This window comes from Molossus molossus, unplaced genomic scaffold (genome assembly GCF_014108415.1).
Source record: "Molossus molossus isolate mMolMol1 unplaced genomic scaffold, mMolMol1.p scaffold_m16_p_14, whole genome shotgun sequence".
NCBI lineage: Eukaryota > Metazoa > Chordata > Mammalia > Chiroptera > Molossidae > Molossus > Molossus molossus.
The window spans coordinates 85099639-85117651 of record NW_023425349.1 but is presented as its reverse complement, the minus strand read 5'-3'; the positions used below and the strand labels follow the sequence as shown (position 1 = coordinate 85117651).

Genomic DNA, 18013 nt, shown 5'->3' with positions numbered 1-18013 from the left:
GTACTGATAGAACCCCGAGTAGCTCCCAGATTGTCAACATTTCAAGATCATTACGAACTTCACAATCAAAAACGGCTGTGTACAGTACTTGTCAAGGAAACCAAGAGAGTTCAAAACTGCTTTCCGTTGTCCGTACCATCTCTAAGCCAAAGGTATCAGAGGTAAGTCTATACATACCAAACACAGACCACAACCTGCTCTAAGTGGCAACCGGATAAACAGCACTACTTTTCCCATTTCCCCTGAGCATGAGTCAACTGAAATACTTCTCCCATGAAATAAGAACTGGATAGAGATTTGTGAACAGAATGCTACAAAACACGTTGTTTATGGACGAAGAAAAAAAAGACAAATCAAATACCTAGTCTTCAATGAATGTCAACAATTAGGGGCACAATGGCCTTGTCAGAAAATATTTAAAACCTCTAGAAATACAATCAAATACAAAATTAAGAAGTTTATGTTCAACTACACTTAAGCTTGACAACATTCTTCCTCTACCTTACCGAAAGCCTAATGCCGGTATTTTGAATTTACTTTGCAAGTAGTGTTTCTTTGCTTCACTATTTTAAGTAAGATTGGTAAATCTGTCCCTGTGTTCATGGCTTTTTTTTTTTATCCTCACCCGAGAACATTTTTCCATTTTTTGTTCAGATAGAGCGGGAAGGAGAAAGAGAGAGAGAAACATCAACGTGAAAGGGACACATCGAGTGGCTGCCTCCCACACGACCCAACCAGGGCCAGGGATGAATCGCAACTGAGGTACGTGCCCTTAGTGGGAACCGAACCCGGGTCTCTCTGGACCGCAGGCTGACGCTCTCACCTCTGAGCCAAACTGGCCAGGGCTTCATGGCTTTTTTTTAAAAAGTCACAATAAAATATACTTGTGCCCATAACGTGCTTATGAAAGACACAAATGAAATTTTTCCAATAAAACAATGAAGTATTAAGAAAATTTCCACTAGGAGGAGCTGGCTTTTTCTCTATTGGGTCAGCAGTGTTTCACCTGTAAGGTATTCTAATCAAAAACACAGACCTGAAATTTGCAGATAATTTCAAACAAACCTCAATCATAAACAAATCTGGGTCTGAGGAATCAGCAGAGGCAACTGCAACCCAGGTGCAGAGCGCACACACTATTCAGATGGCTTTGCAAAGAATTAAGGAAATTTAATCTGTCTGGGGATTTACTGACTCCTTCTTCCACCCTTGTCCCTAGCCATGTGGGGAGAAGAGCTGCTCTCTGGACCTGGCTTCCAAGTCTCACCCCTTCATGACAGTGCTGCCTTCAGGCTGCTAAGCTAGAAACCCCGACCCTGTTCTCCCTCAGAGCACCACAAAGCTATCACTGAGACTCCAGAAACACTAGTCTTCCCACATACATTCTGTTAGGAACAGTGTTATTTACTTTCCTTACATTCTTCTCAATTCATTTATCTGACAGTAAGACTGAACTTTTGGTGAGGCCAGTTCGAAAAATGGGCTGAGGGGCACATTAAAATTAATACTAGAAATCTTCTTTTTGCCTCTGTCACTGGTGACTTGGCTCCAAGTTATTTCTGCCTCTTTCCACCGTTAGTTTGTTCCACTCATAATTTATTACTAAATAAACAAAAACAAACAAAAATCCCACACATTTATTGGGAACTTCATTTATGACAGGAACTCTAAAAACTCAAATAAAAAGATGGCAGCATTCCTTGCTTTAACCCAACCTGCAGTTAATGAGGAAATCAGTTTCTGTAAACAGATATAATCCCTTGTTGGAAGGGCTGGGAGAGAAGGAAACATGGGGAGCTGCAGAGAGCATCAAGAAGGGGCACCTCACCCAGCAATGAGGTGTCAGACACTTCCAGACAGAAACAACACCTAAGCTAAGCAAAATCATGATGTATGAGCAGAAGTGAACCAGGCTAAAACATCAAAACCAAACACAGAATGCTACTACACTTCATAGGAAGAGTTAAGTTACCTTTGATTCATGTTTCTCAAACTTGAAGAAAAAGACTCTTGAAGAGCAGGCAGACAGTTCTGACGAGGGGAAGATGTTGGGTAATGGTGGAGGGATTGAGCAAAAAAAAGAGAGAGAGAGAATTCAGACACGGACAACAGTGTGGTGATAGCAGGGGTAGGTAGAGGTGGAAGAGGGCATAGAGGGGATAAATAGTGATGGAAAAAATTAAATTTAAAAAGACTCTTGAGAGCTCCTAAAGTTGTCTAAAATAATTATTCTATAAATACCAACAAATATAAAACTAGCAAAATGTATACTGTACTTAGAACTTATATAACTACAGATATTTTAAAATGCACCAATGTCAACAAATCTACAAAATGAATAAAATTTCAATTGACAAAATTAATTCAATGCGATCAGTGATGTAGGTTACTGAGCCTCACTTGAACTAGTCAGGTGAACTTGGCACTGGCTGCTATTGGCAGCTTCTGTTGAGTTTGCTGGTGATGGCAAAATTCGCCCAACACTTTTCTCTTTTTGAACTACTGTGAAACAGCAATCTCTCATTCAGCTCAAGCACATTATTTACATTTTCACCTCTGTTCATTTTTCAATATCTAAAAGTAGTGTTACCTGGCAAAAATTCAAACACAACTGCAAGCACTCATATCTTAAGACACTATTTAGTTAAAATGTAGGTGTTTGGAAATAATTGAATTTTAAAAATTACCACCAAAATGAAAAATAAAAGGTAATATCTTTGTAGAGAACCATGGCATCCTAATAAATCCCACCTGCTTAATCCCACTCATCTTGTTGGGGCTGCCAGCCTCTGATGGAGGAGTTTAAATAACTGTATGTTATGGGTCACTGAACTCACACAAAAAAGCATTTTTGTGGTTAGCTTTTATTACTATGGAAAACCAAATATCTCACTTTATTTCCTTTAAACCCTCAGCCCACATGACTTCCAGTTAAGATGGCACAGTAAATTCACTCTTTGATGGATCTTCTCTACTCCAAATACACAGCAACAAGAGAGGAAACACAAGAAAACTAAAAGGATGCAGGAAAGCTCAATAATAATATAAACATCTCTGTTTAAAAGATATGTACCCCCATGTTTGTAGCAGCACTATTTACAATAGCTAAGATCTGGAAACAGCCCAAGTGTCCATCAGTAGACGAATGGATCAAAAAGCTGTGGTACATATACACAATGGAATACTACGCAGCTGTAAGAAAGAAAGATCTCTTATCCTTTGAGATGACATGGAGGGAGTATCATCCTAAGTGAAACAAGCCAAACAGAGAAAGACAAGTATCATATGATCTCACTTATTTGTGGAATATAATGAACATAACAGTCTGAGGAATGGGGTAGTCCCAGAGACGTGGAAGTGGGGTACAGACTGACAATCCCCAGAAGAGGGGTTGGTGGGGGAGAGATAAACCACAGAACTTATATGCATGTATGCATGAACAATGGACATGGACAACAAAGCTGGGGACAGATTGGGGGGGGAGGGGGGAATCAGTGGGGGGAAAAAGGAGAAACATCTGTAACAAAAATTAATTAATAAAAAAAAAAAAGATATGGGGCAGAAACAAAGAGATAAGTCCTCGAAGTTAAAGCCTTGAGCCTCCTAAGCTCAGGATCCAAAAACAAGCACCAAAACTAGATGTATGAGTCCTCCCAGGTTTTGAGGTTAAATAGAACCCACAAAGAACAGAGTGTATCCTAGTGTCACTGTTTAAAGGCAGGGTCAAAAGTGATCACTGGAAGAGAGCTCCCCCATTCCTGAAAGAAGGTCAGCAGCTCTTGGTTTCATATGGAGCTGTGGCCCAGGGAGGAGGGTAGGACACAGGCCATCCAGCCATAGGGAACTCAATGAAGCAGCCTATGATTGCCAGAGTACCTAAACCACCACTTCGGTTCTGGACTAGGGCTCCATGTAAATCAGAGACCACTATAAAATTGCTAAACAGGGAAAAGTGAGCAGAGAGGTAGAAAGAGTGGCGGAAAATAAACAAATAAATGAAAATAATAACAAAATACTTTATTCAAAACCAAAGTTCTAAAGTATATAAAGAAATCTAATGCCAATACAGGCAAATAATAAAATCAGATCACTAACTTACTTCAGAAAAAATTAATATTATAAAAGAGTCCAACAAAATAACTATATTTAGATCATTTTAAAAGGAAAAGAAATTAGCCCAGCTGGTGCGGCTCAGTGGTTCAGCACTGACCCACGGACCAAGAGGTCACTGGTTCAATTCCCAGTCAGGTCACATGCCCAAGTTGTGAGCTCAGTCCCCAGTGTGGGGCATGCAGAAGGCAGCTAATTGATGTGTCTCTCTCATCTATGTTTCTCTCTCTCTCTACCTCTCCCTTCCTATCTCTTTAAAAATCAATAAAAAAATATTTTTTGAAAAAAGAATAAGAAATTATAAAATAAAAAGCAAAATTAAAACAAGAGGAGATGTTTGCCCTGCCAGTGTGGCTCAGTGGATTGAATATCCTTCCATGAACTGAAAGGTCCCAGTTCCATTCCTGGTCAGGGCACATACCCAGGTTTCAAGCTTGATCCTCAGTAATGGGCGTGCAGGAAGCAGTCAATCAATGTTTCTCTCTCATGTAGATGTTTCTCTCTCCCCTCCTCTCTCTCTCTAAAAAAATCAATAAAAACATACTTTAAAAATAAATGAATAAAACAAGAAGAGATATTTGGAAAAGAATCAATTGTAAATTATGTAAATAAAGAATAGTCATTAAAATTGAAAATTCAATACCCAAGATACTTTAGACTGGACAGAAATGAAGTAAGAACTAGTAAATTTGAAGCTAACACTAAGGAATTCACTCAGATTGCAACTCAGAATAACAAGAAGAAAAATATGAAAAAGTAGTTAAGAAACATGGACAGCTCCACAAACATCTAGAAGGCAGCAGAGCAAAAGAAAGTAAAAAGAATGGAAAAGAAGAAGAAGCAGTAAAGAGATGAAGCTAAGGCTATTTAAAGAAATAAATTAAGAAAGTTCAAGAAATACATGCGTTTTCAGATTAAAAGTACATTCTAAATAGTGAGAAAGATAATTTAAATAAACAAGTAAGCAGATAATTAAATAAATCAATTTTTAAAAGTCACACAAACTAAAAAAAATTAATTATTTACAAAAAATCTCAAAAGCTAACAGAAAGCACCCGAACACCACTAGGTCTGTGGACCACAAAGCTCTAGAGGAGGATGGCTATAGTGCAGCAGCCAGGCCAGCTGAGCCCACTGAGACCTGGCCTCTGGTGGAGGCAGCAGGCAATCAGCACTCAGATCCTCACAACACCCAGGCTGAGACAGAAGTCCCATATGCATTTGCCTCTTTCGGAGCAGCTGGTGGATACAAGGTAATGTAACTGTCTTTCACATTAGTACCCAAGGAACCTCTTGAAAAAGCAGGCCCCTAAATGTTTCGGGCAACTTCCAGCAACAAGAGATTTGCCCCCAAGTCTGGGTTTAAATTTCTCTTCCTTTCCCACCAGGTTTCTATTAGCAGCACCAAATGTGACCTTTACTGGATGCCTTTGTTCACCATCAACCAATTTCAGACCAAGAAACTCATTAAATAGTAAAAGAAGTGAGGAAAGAGGCTGATGCCAACAGGGTTCACTGTCAGCCACAGTTATTACTAGTTGCTATTTAAACTCAAAGTTTTCAATCTATATGTCTTCATCCAATTTCTCTACCACATGTTATTTCATTCCATTGTATCTTCTCTGAAGCTAAAAGAAAGAACAAAACATAAAAAACAAGAAATGATGGCTTGAGTTATCTGGAAAGAAACCTGATTTGGAGGATCACAGATGATTTCCAATAGAAAAAAAAAATGGTCTCAGAAAACTAGTAACACACAACACACATAACTATTCACATAAAGACTAAAGCTACAATTTAAAAAAAAAGTTTAGTAAACCTCCCATTTAGATTTCCTTGGAAAGTAGAACTCAGACAAGTTAGAAAAGGTAAAGACCAGAATTCACCACATTTCCAGACAGAAAAACCTGTCACCAAAACCACCCAGATGATGCTATCCAAATCGTGTACTTTGCAGGCACCCAAGGGGATCGATAGGGAAGCAGGCCATAGTTTCAAAACCTTTCTGAAAACTATTATGTTATGGCACAAGAGCACCACCTACTGTAATAGTTCCAAGGGACAATTTAGTCAATTTATTGAAAAATGGCTATATAACCACCTCTACCCAACTGATTACCTGGCTTTCAAAAAACTGACTGTGAAGGGACAGACATCAAATCATTTAAACTGGCTGCTTCTTTCTCTTTTAAATCTGGGGCCTTTGCCAAGACCTCCTGAAAAAGAAACAGCACTCCTCCTTACTTCCCCATTTTTATTTTAATAATCACAATAAAATAAGTCTTGATACTGCTAATGTCCCCTTTCCCTCCTATGCATCTTCAGCTATCTTAGTGAATATTGCTATAAGTAGAGCTCTTCCCTCCCTGTGTCCAGGGGGGCAGAGAAAAACTCAAGGGGAGAAGCTGTCGTGGTTCTAATGTGTCTGGGAAGGATATATGCAATGTAAATTTTAAGCCCTACAATGCACAGTATAAAGATTGGGGGAGAGTGCTTTTGCAAACTCATTTCAAGATGAATACAACAGTCCCCGCTCCCCCTAAGAAGCTTAAAATAAACACAGAGGTTCTAGAAATTTACTAGCAAAATAGAATAAAGAAGAAAATATCATGGGGAAAGACAACTTATGGGATATTATAAGTAACATCAGGGTAGAGCCGATTGTTTTTGCTATGCTGTATACATACAGAATACAACTAAAGCCATGGCAGAAACAGGGTTCTTTCTGGAGCCTCCTTCAGGGCTTTTGTGAAGCTTCTAGGTATTGCCAATTACAAAAACCCTGACAGACTAACTTGAACAAGCCACATAAATTCTAGCCTGTATGTCATTTAGCTTTGTTATATTTCATTGGTCTGGTGGGGGCACTCTATTTATGAGTCACTGCATGTGTAACCTCTACTCTGTGTTAGTTGTGATGAAAACACAGCAGCTCATATTTATTCCCAATCATGCTGCACACCCTCTCATCCAGTACTAGTCAGGGTTTCCATTACAGCCAGAGCACTCACATGAAAATAGAGAAGAGATTCTCTACACAGCACATTCAGGGAAGAAATAACTTGTATCCCCAAAATATCAGTCATCTGATGCCTGTAAAAATACAAATTTGTTAACTTGGAAATCATAAAAACTTCAAAACAATAAATGTGTTGGTATTCTATTTCAATTACTTCACAGGAAAAGAAAAATGATACTTTAGAAAAATTCCAATCACAGTGCTCTAATGCACAAACCTTTTGGCAAAATGTGCAGTCCGTAGAACACTGTGTTAGCTAATGCCCCAGGGCAAGGGGAACTAGGGCAGTGTCACAGGGAGGGTGAGTCAAGTGAATGTGAAAACCTCAGGGGAGAGACTTGTTGAAAAAGAATGAGGTTATACAGAGACAAATTCTAAGTTTAAAAGCAACTGACTAATTGACTAAAGCAGAAAAAAGCCCAACCAGGGATTGATAGGCCCATAAAATTTTTTTAAAAGCATAATAATATTAGGTTTTAGTTGTCCAATATAAAAGACTTTAATGTTAGAATATACTAACAGGGGTCCAGCAAAAATTTAGTAAGGCTGCTAAATTTGACCCTATCTTTTTGATCCATTAAAATTTCAGGTGACGTGGATATGTGCAGTTCATCTCTCCATCACCCATTTTTCTATCTTCCTTTTTCTTACCAAGAACAAATTTCCTAGTCAGCAGATTTCGGTGAGAGGAGAATGGGCTTGAATTGTGTTAAAGCAGTGGTTCTCAATCAGGGGCAACCTTGACCCTCTGGGGCCCTCTGACATTTTTGGTTATCACAATGCAGGGACTGTGCTACTGGCATCCAGTGGGTCGAGGCCAGGAATGCTGCCGAACATCCTACAATGCACAGGTCAATCCTCTACAATCAAAAATTATTGGGCCAGCCCTGGCCCGGTGGATCAGTTGGTTGGAGCGTTGCCCAGTACACTGAAGGATTGTAGTTTTGATTCCTGGTCAGAGCACACACATAGGTTGTGAATTTGACCCCAGGTTAGTACACATACAAGATCGATGTTTCTCTCTCTCTCCCTTCCTCTCGCTCTAAAAAATCAGTGAAAACATATCGTCAGGTGAGGATTTAGAAAAACACAAATATTGGGCCCTACCCATGCTACAACACTCTATCCCTCACACAGGAGCTACTGGAAAAAGACTGTCCTTGCCAGATGTAAAGAACGAAACAAGAGCTCTAGCTGCTGCAGGAAGCCAGCCTTAGCATGAAGTGTGGAAGGCAAACATAGAGTTCAGGTGATGACTTCTTGCCATAAGGGCTCTTAAAAAGATATACCACTTCTTGGACAATGACTCATTTTTCCCCCTCATTAAATGACCTTTTCACCACACAACACACTAAGTAAATCACATAATATTTCAATATTATGGTTTCAGATAAAGAACAGACTCACTCATTTACTCAACATAGCAGTTTCTTGTCAAGAATATCATATAGAACAAAAAGACTTTTAATATGTTCAAACATCTCATCTCAACTGTTAGTAGGCTAATGGTGGCCCCCCCAAATATATGTCATGTCCTAATCCCAGAACCGGTGATTATTACCTTAAGAGTAAATTCATATGCACCTTGTATGGCAAAGGACATGATTAAGTTAAGGATCTGGAAAAGAGGTACTTATCCTGGATTAGTAGGGCAGGCCATAAATGCAATCACATGGATCCTATGAGAGAGGGAGCAGGAGTTTGGAGACAGGTGCACACAGGAGGAGGCAATGTGAATACAGGCCACAAGTGATGTGGCCACAAGCCCAGGAATGCTATGCTGGCAGCCACCAGAACTGGAGGAGGAAAGAACCAGATTCTCCCCTCAAGTCCCCAGAGTTAACTCAGCCTTGCCAGGCGTTAGACTTCTGGCTCTAGAACTGTAAGAGAATAAACTTCTGTTGTTTTAAACATTAAGTTTGTAGTAATTTGTTATAGCAGCCTCAGGAAACTAAGACAGCATCCCTCAAGAAGGAATAGAAATTTCCGGCTATAAGAAGGGAAGCAAATTTACATCTTGCTTTTAGTGGGGAAGCAACCCAAAGATTCCTCTTCTACAAAAATGACAAAGGTTTCCACATCAGGATTTTTTTCACTGTCAAAGCCCAAAGGGGGTGAAAAAAGATTAAACACTTCTGATATTGAATGCAAAGTAACATTTTAATATGTGTGTGCATTTGTTGTTAATCTTACCCTGGGATATTTTTCCATTACTTTTTTAGATATAGTGGCAGGGAGGGAGGGAGGAAGGGCAGGGAGAGAAAGAGACTGTACAACATCAATGTGAAAGAGACACATTAATTGGTTGCCTCCCCGATGACCCTGACCAGGGACAGGAATTGAACCTGAGACCCTTCAGTCCATGGGCGGACACTCTAACTACTGAGTCAAACCAGCCAGAGCACATTTTATATACAAACTGTATTTATTAATTTTCAAATTATTGTTTATGACATATAAAAATGTTTTTATTACTCAATGATAAATTTTTCTATTTGTGGAAAATGCTTGGGTATCTTGGGCTGGGATGAAACACATTATAACTTTTCCCATTAAAATTAAAAGAAATAATTATTTTATTTATTAGCTTTTCATCTAGTGACAAGGTTTATAGAAATGAATTAAAGTCATTAAGTGAAAAATAAGTATATTTACTTTATCTATAGTAAATGCATGATAAGTAGCTTAATTTCTTGACCCTCTTCATTAATACCTTGTCGAGACTATCATATGGAAGAAAAATATTTTTTAAATGTTTCAAACATGCTATCTCATCAAAACCAGATTAAATGGTGCCCCCCCCCATATATGTCCATGTCCTAAAATCCCTGGAACCTATTAATATTACCTTCAAAGAGTTCAGAAGTTATAGGTTAGAAATCAATGATCCAACCCCAACTTTTCCCTTCATAGAGTATGTAAGAGGGTGCAGAGGGATGAAGTACCTTCTTCAGACCATCCATGTGGTTAGAATCTGAACAAGAACAGAATCCAGGTCTCATAGCACCTAGCCCAGTATTCTACCTGAGGTTATAAGAAGGAATTTAAAAAACTGAATAAAGAGGCAGAAAACAACAGAATTTTTTTCTTTTTTGAGAAAAGATAAAATAATATAGGCATTCTTTAGATTAGAAAAGGAAAGGGTGGTTAGTGAATTAACAAATGCCTGCAGGTGAAGAAAACATTGACCAACTGAAGGCTGCCTCAATTGACGCTTATTTTGCACTGGTAATCAGACCTTGGTTTTCTGTCTTTTGGTGTTTTGCAATCCAAAACATCTTCATGACCTTAATTATGTAAGACTCTATTATACTAGATTCTACTGGTACTATATCTCAGATGTAGACCAAAAACCCGTACAACCACCTCAAGTCGAATGGGGAAGACAGTTGCTATGAAAAGGATACAACAAAGATCTCATGGATACCCAAGGAAATAAAAGAGAGTTTAGCAGGACCAAATAAAAGCTGTGACTAGAAGTTCCCACTACCATCTCTCTATAGACTAGCTTCATTTTTTTACTTCATTCTCCTTTACTTGCATGTAGTTTTTATGGTATAGTTAAGAATCTGGTCACAGGAGATTCCAAAATGGTGGCGGAGTGAAGAGAAGCTACACAGACCATCTCTAACAACAAAACTGGAACTACAACGAAAATAAAGACAAATCACTGGAAAAAAGCAACAGAAAAGCAGCTTGCGAGGACCATACAACCAGGGACACCAAATCGATCCTGGTAGGATTGCAGAGGCGTGAGAGGGGGACTGGGAGCCCACAGACAGCAGCAGTCTTAGCTGTGAGCAGCACACTCGGGTTAAACTCCCAAGAGCCTCCACAGGGCAGAGCTGGGACAGACGCTAAAATAGCCAAAGCCACTCACCTTGGGCTCCAGCAGAGGGAGGGTGGACTAGACTGGAACTGTGTGGAGACACTTGGGATTTGGAGGGGGCTCAGAGCTTTTGCTGAGTTGCAGCCATGCAGGACGGTGGCCATCTTACTCCTTACAAGGGTTCTGGGGAGAGGCGGTGGCCCCTCCCTCAGACATTCAATCCCACCCAAGTGGGCCACTGAAATGCAAATTCAGGCTCATTAACAACCAGCACCTGCCCCACCCTCGTGAAATCCCCTTACACTGAACACCAGGAGAAATTTTTCATTCAACTGAGAACCCAACACTCTTCAAGTAACCACTACTGATAGCGTCCAGGTAAAAAGTTAAAGGATAACCAAACCATTCCTGGACCTGCAAATCTAACCAAGAAAGTAAGACTTGACAGTGGTGTTTAAGGTGGGTCCTCCCCCGCTCATCCAAACCCAAGAGAGGGAGCCACAAAGAGCAGAACAACAACACACAGGGAAAATTTGGCAGGCTCCAAAACCCACTGAGATAGCCAAAATGGCAAAACAAAGAAACAAATCCCAAATGAAAGAAGAAGAGACCTTTACCAAAGATGAAATAAATGAAACCCAGTTAAACAAGTTAACAGAGCTAGAATTCAGAGCCATGATCTGGAGGAAGCTCAACAGCATGAATACGGACATCAAGACCATGAGTAAGGACACAGAAACATTGAAAATCAACCAATTGGAAACTAAAAACCACCAAAAAGCAATGAAGAATGACATACAAAAATAAAGAATACTTTATTTATTCTGCAGAATAGAGGAAGCTGAGGACTGGATCAGTGAATTAGAAGACATGCTAGAAAAAACCAACCAATCAGAAAAATCAAAAGGAAAAACAATTAAAAAACTGGAAGACAGACAGCTTAAGACAACTGTGGGAAAATTGGAAATGTAATAATATTCGCACAATAGGAGTCGCCGAAGAAGAAGAAAATGAGCAAGGGTTAGAGAATATATTTGAAGAAATAGTGACAGAAAAATTCCCTAATTTGGAGAAGAAAGAAGGTATTCAAGTTCAAGAAGCACACAGAGCCCCAAGTAAGAAGAACCAAACAGGCCCACACCAAGACACATAGTAATTAAAATACCAAAAATTAAAGACAAAGAGAGAATTCTAAGGGCAGCAAGAGATAAGCAACAAGTTACCTACAAAAAAACCCCATAAGGCTCTCAGGTGACTTCTCAACAGAAACACTGTTGAGAAGTCACCTGAGAAACACTGCAAGAAGGGAATGGCATGAAGTAATCAAGGTCATGAAAAACAAGGATCTGAATACAAGACTACTCTATCCAGCAAGGTTATCATTCAAAACAGAAGGTCAAATAAAGGGCTTCCCAAACAAAAAAAGGCTAAGGGAATATATTAGTACCAAATCAGCACTACAAGAAATATTAAAAGGACTGCTGCAATTAATCAAAAAAATAGGAAGAAAAATATAACAACACTAAACAAAAATGGCAATAAATAAGTACATGTCAGTAATCACCTTAAATGTAAATGGATTGAATGCTCCAATAAATAGACACAGAGTAACCCTGGCCGGTTTGGCTCCGCAGTTAGAGCGTTGGCCTGTGGTCCAGAGAGACCCGGGTTCTGTTCCCGCTAAGGGCATGTACTTCAGTTGCAATTTGTCCCCAGCTCCGGTTGGGTAGTGTGGATGGCAACCACTGGATGTGTCCCTTTCACGTCGATGTTTCTCTCTCTCCCTTCCTCTCTCTCCCTCCTGCTCCATCTGAACAAAAAATGAAAAGAAAAAAAAAGATACAGAGTAGCTGATTGGATAAGAAACCATGACTCATATATATGTTGTTCACAAGAGACCCACCTCACAACAAAAGACTCACATAGGTTGAAAGTGAAAGGATGGAAAAAAAAAACATTCAAGCCAACAGAAAGGAAAAAAAAAAGCTGGGGTAGCAATACTCATATCTGATAAAATATATCTGAAAATGAAGGCCATAACTAGAGACAAAGAAGGCCACTACACAGGATTGAAAGGATCTATCCAACAGGAAGATATAACCTTGATAAAAATATATGCACCCAATATAGGTGCACCAAAATATATTAAAACTCTTCTGGAGGACTTCAAAGGAGAAACTGACAGTAATACAATCATAGCAGGGCACTTCAACACCCCGCTGACATCACTGGATAGATCGTTTAGACAAAAAATTAGCAAGGAAACGAAGACTCTAAATGATGCACTAGATCAAATGGATTTAATCGATATCTACAGAGAATTACACCCAAAAACTACAGAATTCATATTCTTCTCAAGTGCACATGGCACATTCTCAAAGACAGACCACATGTTAGGACACAAACTAAATCTCTACAAGTTCAAGAAGACAGAAATCATATCAAGCATCTTCAGAGATCACAATGACATGAAACTAGAAAACAAATGCAACAAGAACATGCCTGAACAAAATACTATCAAATGGAATCCAGCAATACATAAAAATATTTATTCACTATGACCAAGTGGGATTCATCCCAGGGATGCAAGGCTAGTACAATATTCTCAAATCAATAAATGTGATACACCACATAAACAAAATGAAGAATAAAAACCACATGATCATATCAATAGATGCTGAAAAAGCAACTGACAAAATCCAGCATCCATTTATGATAAAAACACTCAGTAATGTGGAAACAGAGGGATCATATCTCGACACAATAAAGGCCATATATGAAAGACCTACAGCCAACATCATACTCAATGGGCAAAAACTAAAAGCATTTCCCCTAAGAACAGAAACAAGACAGAGATGTCCACTATCGTCACTCTTATTTAACATAGTACTGGACATCTTAGCCACAGCAATCAGACATGAAGAAAAAATAAAAGGGATCCTAATTGGAAAGGAGGAAGTGAAACTGTCATTATTCACAGATGACATGATACTATATGTAGAAAACCCCAAAGACTCCAACAAAAATTTACTAGACTTAATAAATGAATTTGGCAAAGTAGGAGGATACAAAATTAACATCAAGAAATTGATGGCATTCTTATACACCAATGATGAACTCACAGAGAGAAACTGAAAACACAATGCCACTTACCATCGTGGCAATAAAAATTAAGATACCTAGGAATAAACTTAACCAAAGAAGTAAAGGATCTATTCGCAGAAAACGACAGGTCATTGAAAAAAGAAATAGAGGAAGATATAAAAAAGTGGAAGCACATACCTTGTTCATGAATTAGAAGAATTAACATAATTAAAATGTCCATATTACCCAAAGCAATCTATAGACTCAATGCAATATCCATCAAAATACCAACAACATACTTCCCTGAACTAGAACAAATACTTCGAAAGTTCATATGGAACCAAAAAAGACCCCGAATAGCCACAGCAATCTTCAAAGAGAATGACAAAGTAGGTGGAATCACAGTACCAGATAGCAGGTTATACTACAAAGCCACTGTAATAAAAAAAGCATGGTACTGGCGCAAGAACAGGCATATAGACCAGTGGAACAGAACAGAGAACCCAGAAATGGATGGAAGTCATCATGCTCAATTATGTGACAAAGGAGGCAAGAGCATACAGTGGAGTAAAGACAGCCTCTTTAATAAATGGTGTTGGGAAAATGGGACAGCTACATGCAAAAAAATGAAATGAGACCATCAACTTACACCATACATAAGAATAAACTCAAAATGGATAAAAGACTTAAATGCGACCCGTGAATCCATAAAAATTCTAGAAGAAAATGTAGGCAACAAAATCTCAGACATAATATGCAGCAGAATTTTCACTGATACATCACCTAATGCAACAGAAACAAAAGAAAAAAATGAACACATGGGACTATATCAAACTAAAAAGCTTCTGAACAACAAAACAACCAACCATGAAAATGGAAAGGCAACCCACTGTATGGAAAAGTATAATTGCCAATGATACATCAGATAAGGGGTTAATTTCCAAAACATATAGAGTACTCATATATATAAAGTATACAGAGTACTCAACTCAACAAAAGGAAGACAAAGAACCCAATTAAGAAAATGGGCAGGGGAGCTAAATAGTCTCCTCTCCAAACAGGACATACAAATGGACAAGAGACATATGAATAAATGATCAACATCACTAATCGTCAGAGATGCAAATTAAAACAACAATGAAGTATCACCTCACACCTGTCAGAATGGCTGCCATCAACAAATCATCAAACAACAAGTGTTGGCGAGGGTGTGGAGAAAAGGGGAGTCTAGTACACTGCTGGTGGGAATGCAGACTGGTGCAGCCACTATGGAAAACACTATGGTGTTACCTCAAAAAATTAAAAATTTAATTGGCATTTGACCCAGTGATCCCACTTCTGGGAATATACCCTAAGAAGCCTGAAACACCAATCGGAAAGAATATATGTACCTCCATATACCTTCATAGCAGCACTATTTACAATCGCTAAGATCTGGAAACAGCCCAAGTGTCTATCAGTAGAAAAGTGGATATAAAAGCTGTGGTACATATACACAATGGAGTACTATGCAGTTATAAGAAAGAAAGATCTCTTATCCTTTGAGACGACATGGAGAGACCTGGAAAGTATTATCCTAAGCGAAACAACCCAAGCAGAGAAATACAAAAATCACATGATCTCACTGATTTCTGGAATATAATGAACATAAAAATCTGAGGAATAGGGTAGACCCAGAGACATGGAAGTAGGTTACAGACTGACAACACTCAGAAGAGGGAGTGGTGGGGGGAGGGAAGAGGTAAACCACAGAACTTACATATATGTACGCATAACCGATGGATATGGACAACAAAGCCAGGGACAGGGTGTGGGGGATGGGGAGGAGGGTGTCAATGGGGAAAAAAAGAGAAACATTTGTAACAAAAATAAATTAATAAAAAAATTAAAACAAAAAAAAAGAATCTAGTCACAATGCTACATGATCTTTTATCCTAAGGATTCATCATCATCTAATGAACTCAGTATTTCAAGGTTACCATTCTCAGGAAAGAGAATCTAATTCGCTCAATCTAGACAATGGAGTCTCTACATTGGTTTTTACTAGGTGAGCTGCTCTTCCCACAAAGACTGGTGGTTGACAGGTACTAAACTCTGGGCAGATTCTTCAAGAAGGGGTACAGCAAAGAGGAAATGATCAACATGTACATTAAGATACTCAAAAGTTATACAGCCTTTTAGTAAAGGATACCCAGGAAGACTGTCATTTATGTATATGAGATCTGTGGAAAATATGACTATTACTTGTAAACATTTAGAGAGCAGAAACCATTTTTAAATTTTCTTCCATCTGTATGGGTCCAGAGCAAAACCTTAGTACTTAGGGCTGTATTATCAAATTTTATCTTTTTTTTTTTTATCCTCACCAGAGGACATTTTTCCATTTTTTGTACAGATAGAGTGGGAGGGAGAGAGAGGAAGGGAGAGAGAGAGAGAAACATCGACGTGAAGGGACACATCGAGTGGCTGCCACCCACACGACCAACCAGGGCCGGGGACAAACTGCAACCGAAGTACGTGCCCTTAGCGGGAACCGAACCCGGGTCTCCCCGGACCGCAGGCCGACGCTCTAACCGCTGAGCCAAACTGGCCAGGGCTCTAATTTTATCTTTTGTCCAGAAGTATCTTCGATTAGCAGACCATCCAGGAAATCTCAGGAAATAAAAAATCATCTCTTTTTTTACACAATATGGTTACTGACTTGCCATTATTTGGAGAAAGGAAGGGAGGAAAGTAACAAACAAAAGATGTCAGCAGTCCTTACATAAGTAGAATTTTTCTGAACTATATCATAGTCAAAGTACAGTACAACAGTTCAGCACAGGCATAGAATTCTAACAGAACTGGTACCTCAAGCAATATTTTTAAAAATAAAAACAAAAAGGCTGACAGAGGTTGAGGGGTGGGGCAGGATGAATAGACAGAGCACAGAAGATTTTTAGGGCACTGAAACTACTCTATATGACATTATTATGGTTCATACATGTCATTACACATTACTGCAAATCCATGAAATGTACCACACCAGGAGGTAAATTATGAACTCTAAATGATTATGATGTATCAATGTAGATTCGTCAATTATACAAATGTGCCACTTTTGAACAAGGTGTTGATAGGAGAAGGTTGTACATGTGTGGGTGAAGGGGATATATGGGAATTGTATACTTCCCATTCAATTTTTTTGTGAAGCTAAAACTGTTCTTTTAAAAAGTTTACTTAAGCCCAGCCAGAGTGGCTCAGTGGAGTGAGCATCATCCCATGGACTGAGAGGTTTCAGTTTGATTCCGGGTCAGGGCACATGCTCAGGTTGAGGGCTGGATCCCCAGTTGGGGGCGTGCAGGAGGAAGCCGATCAATGTATCTCTCTTACATCGATGTTTCTATCTCTCTCTCCCTTCCTCTCTCTCTCTAAAAAAATCAATAAAAACATATTTAAATAAATAAATAAATAAATAAATAAATAAAGTTTACTTAAAATAAAAATGGCCAAAGTGACAAGAGCAACCTTGCTCTAACAAAACTAAAACCTACTCAAGAACACTTTGAGCATAAGGATCAGAAATAGTAGGAGCAGAGTGAGAAAGGCAAGAATGGATCTCAATTACATCTGGCAGCAGCCGCAGCCCTCACACCCTATATAATAAAATTAATCAGTTCCCTGAGTTACAATTTCATAAATTCAGACAGCCAGATGCTTGGTTTCTCCAGACGGAGAAGATAATTCCTGTTGGTTGTACTATGAGGTATTATCTGCTTCCAAGTCTAGTATGTGAACTCCTCAACCACCAGGAAATTAAATACAAAGCTTTTATTGGGTCTCCCTCTTACTCTACCCCCAAGATAATATTCATTTCCAATGTCAACTAAGAATTTCATAGGGGAGATCTCCTGTTACATCTATGAAGTATTTTTGTTGCTGGGTTTGTTTGTTCTTGAAGAAGTTTTCATCTCGACTTAGACTGTAGAATA

General features: G+C 38.9%; 1 protein-coding gene across 5 annotated transcripts in view; it reads right to left on the bottom strand.

The window, feature by feature from the left end:
- Nucleotides 1–7193, bottom strand: part of FANCC (FA complementation group C) — a 236858-nt gene extending 229665 nt beyond the window's left edge. For 2 of the 5 annotated variants that reach the window (XM_036260703.1, XM_036260704.1), the window contains exon 1: nt 7122–7193. The gene's annotated coding sequence lies outside the window, so the exon portion shown is untranslated. The remainder of the gene's footprint in view (nt 1–7121) is intronic. The other 3 variants (XM_036260701.1, XM_036260699.1, XM_036260698.1) reach the window with 2 other exon arrangements.
- Between the last annotated feature and the right edge of the window lie 10820 nt (nt 7194–18013).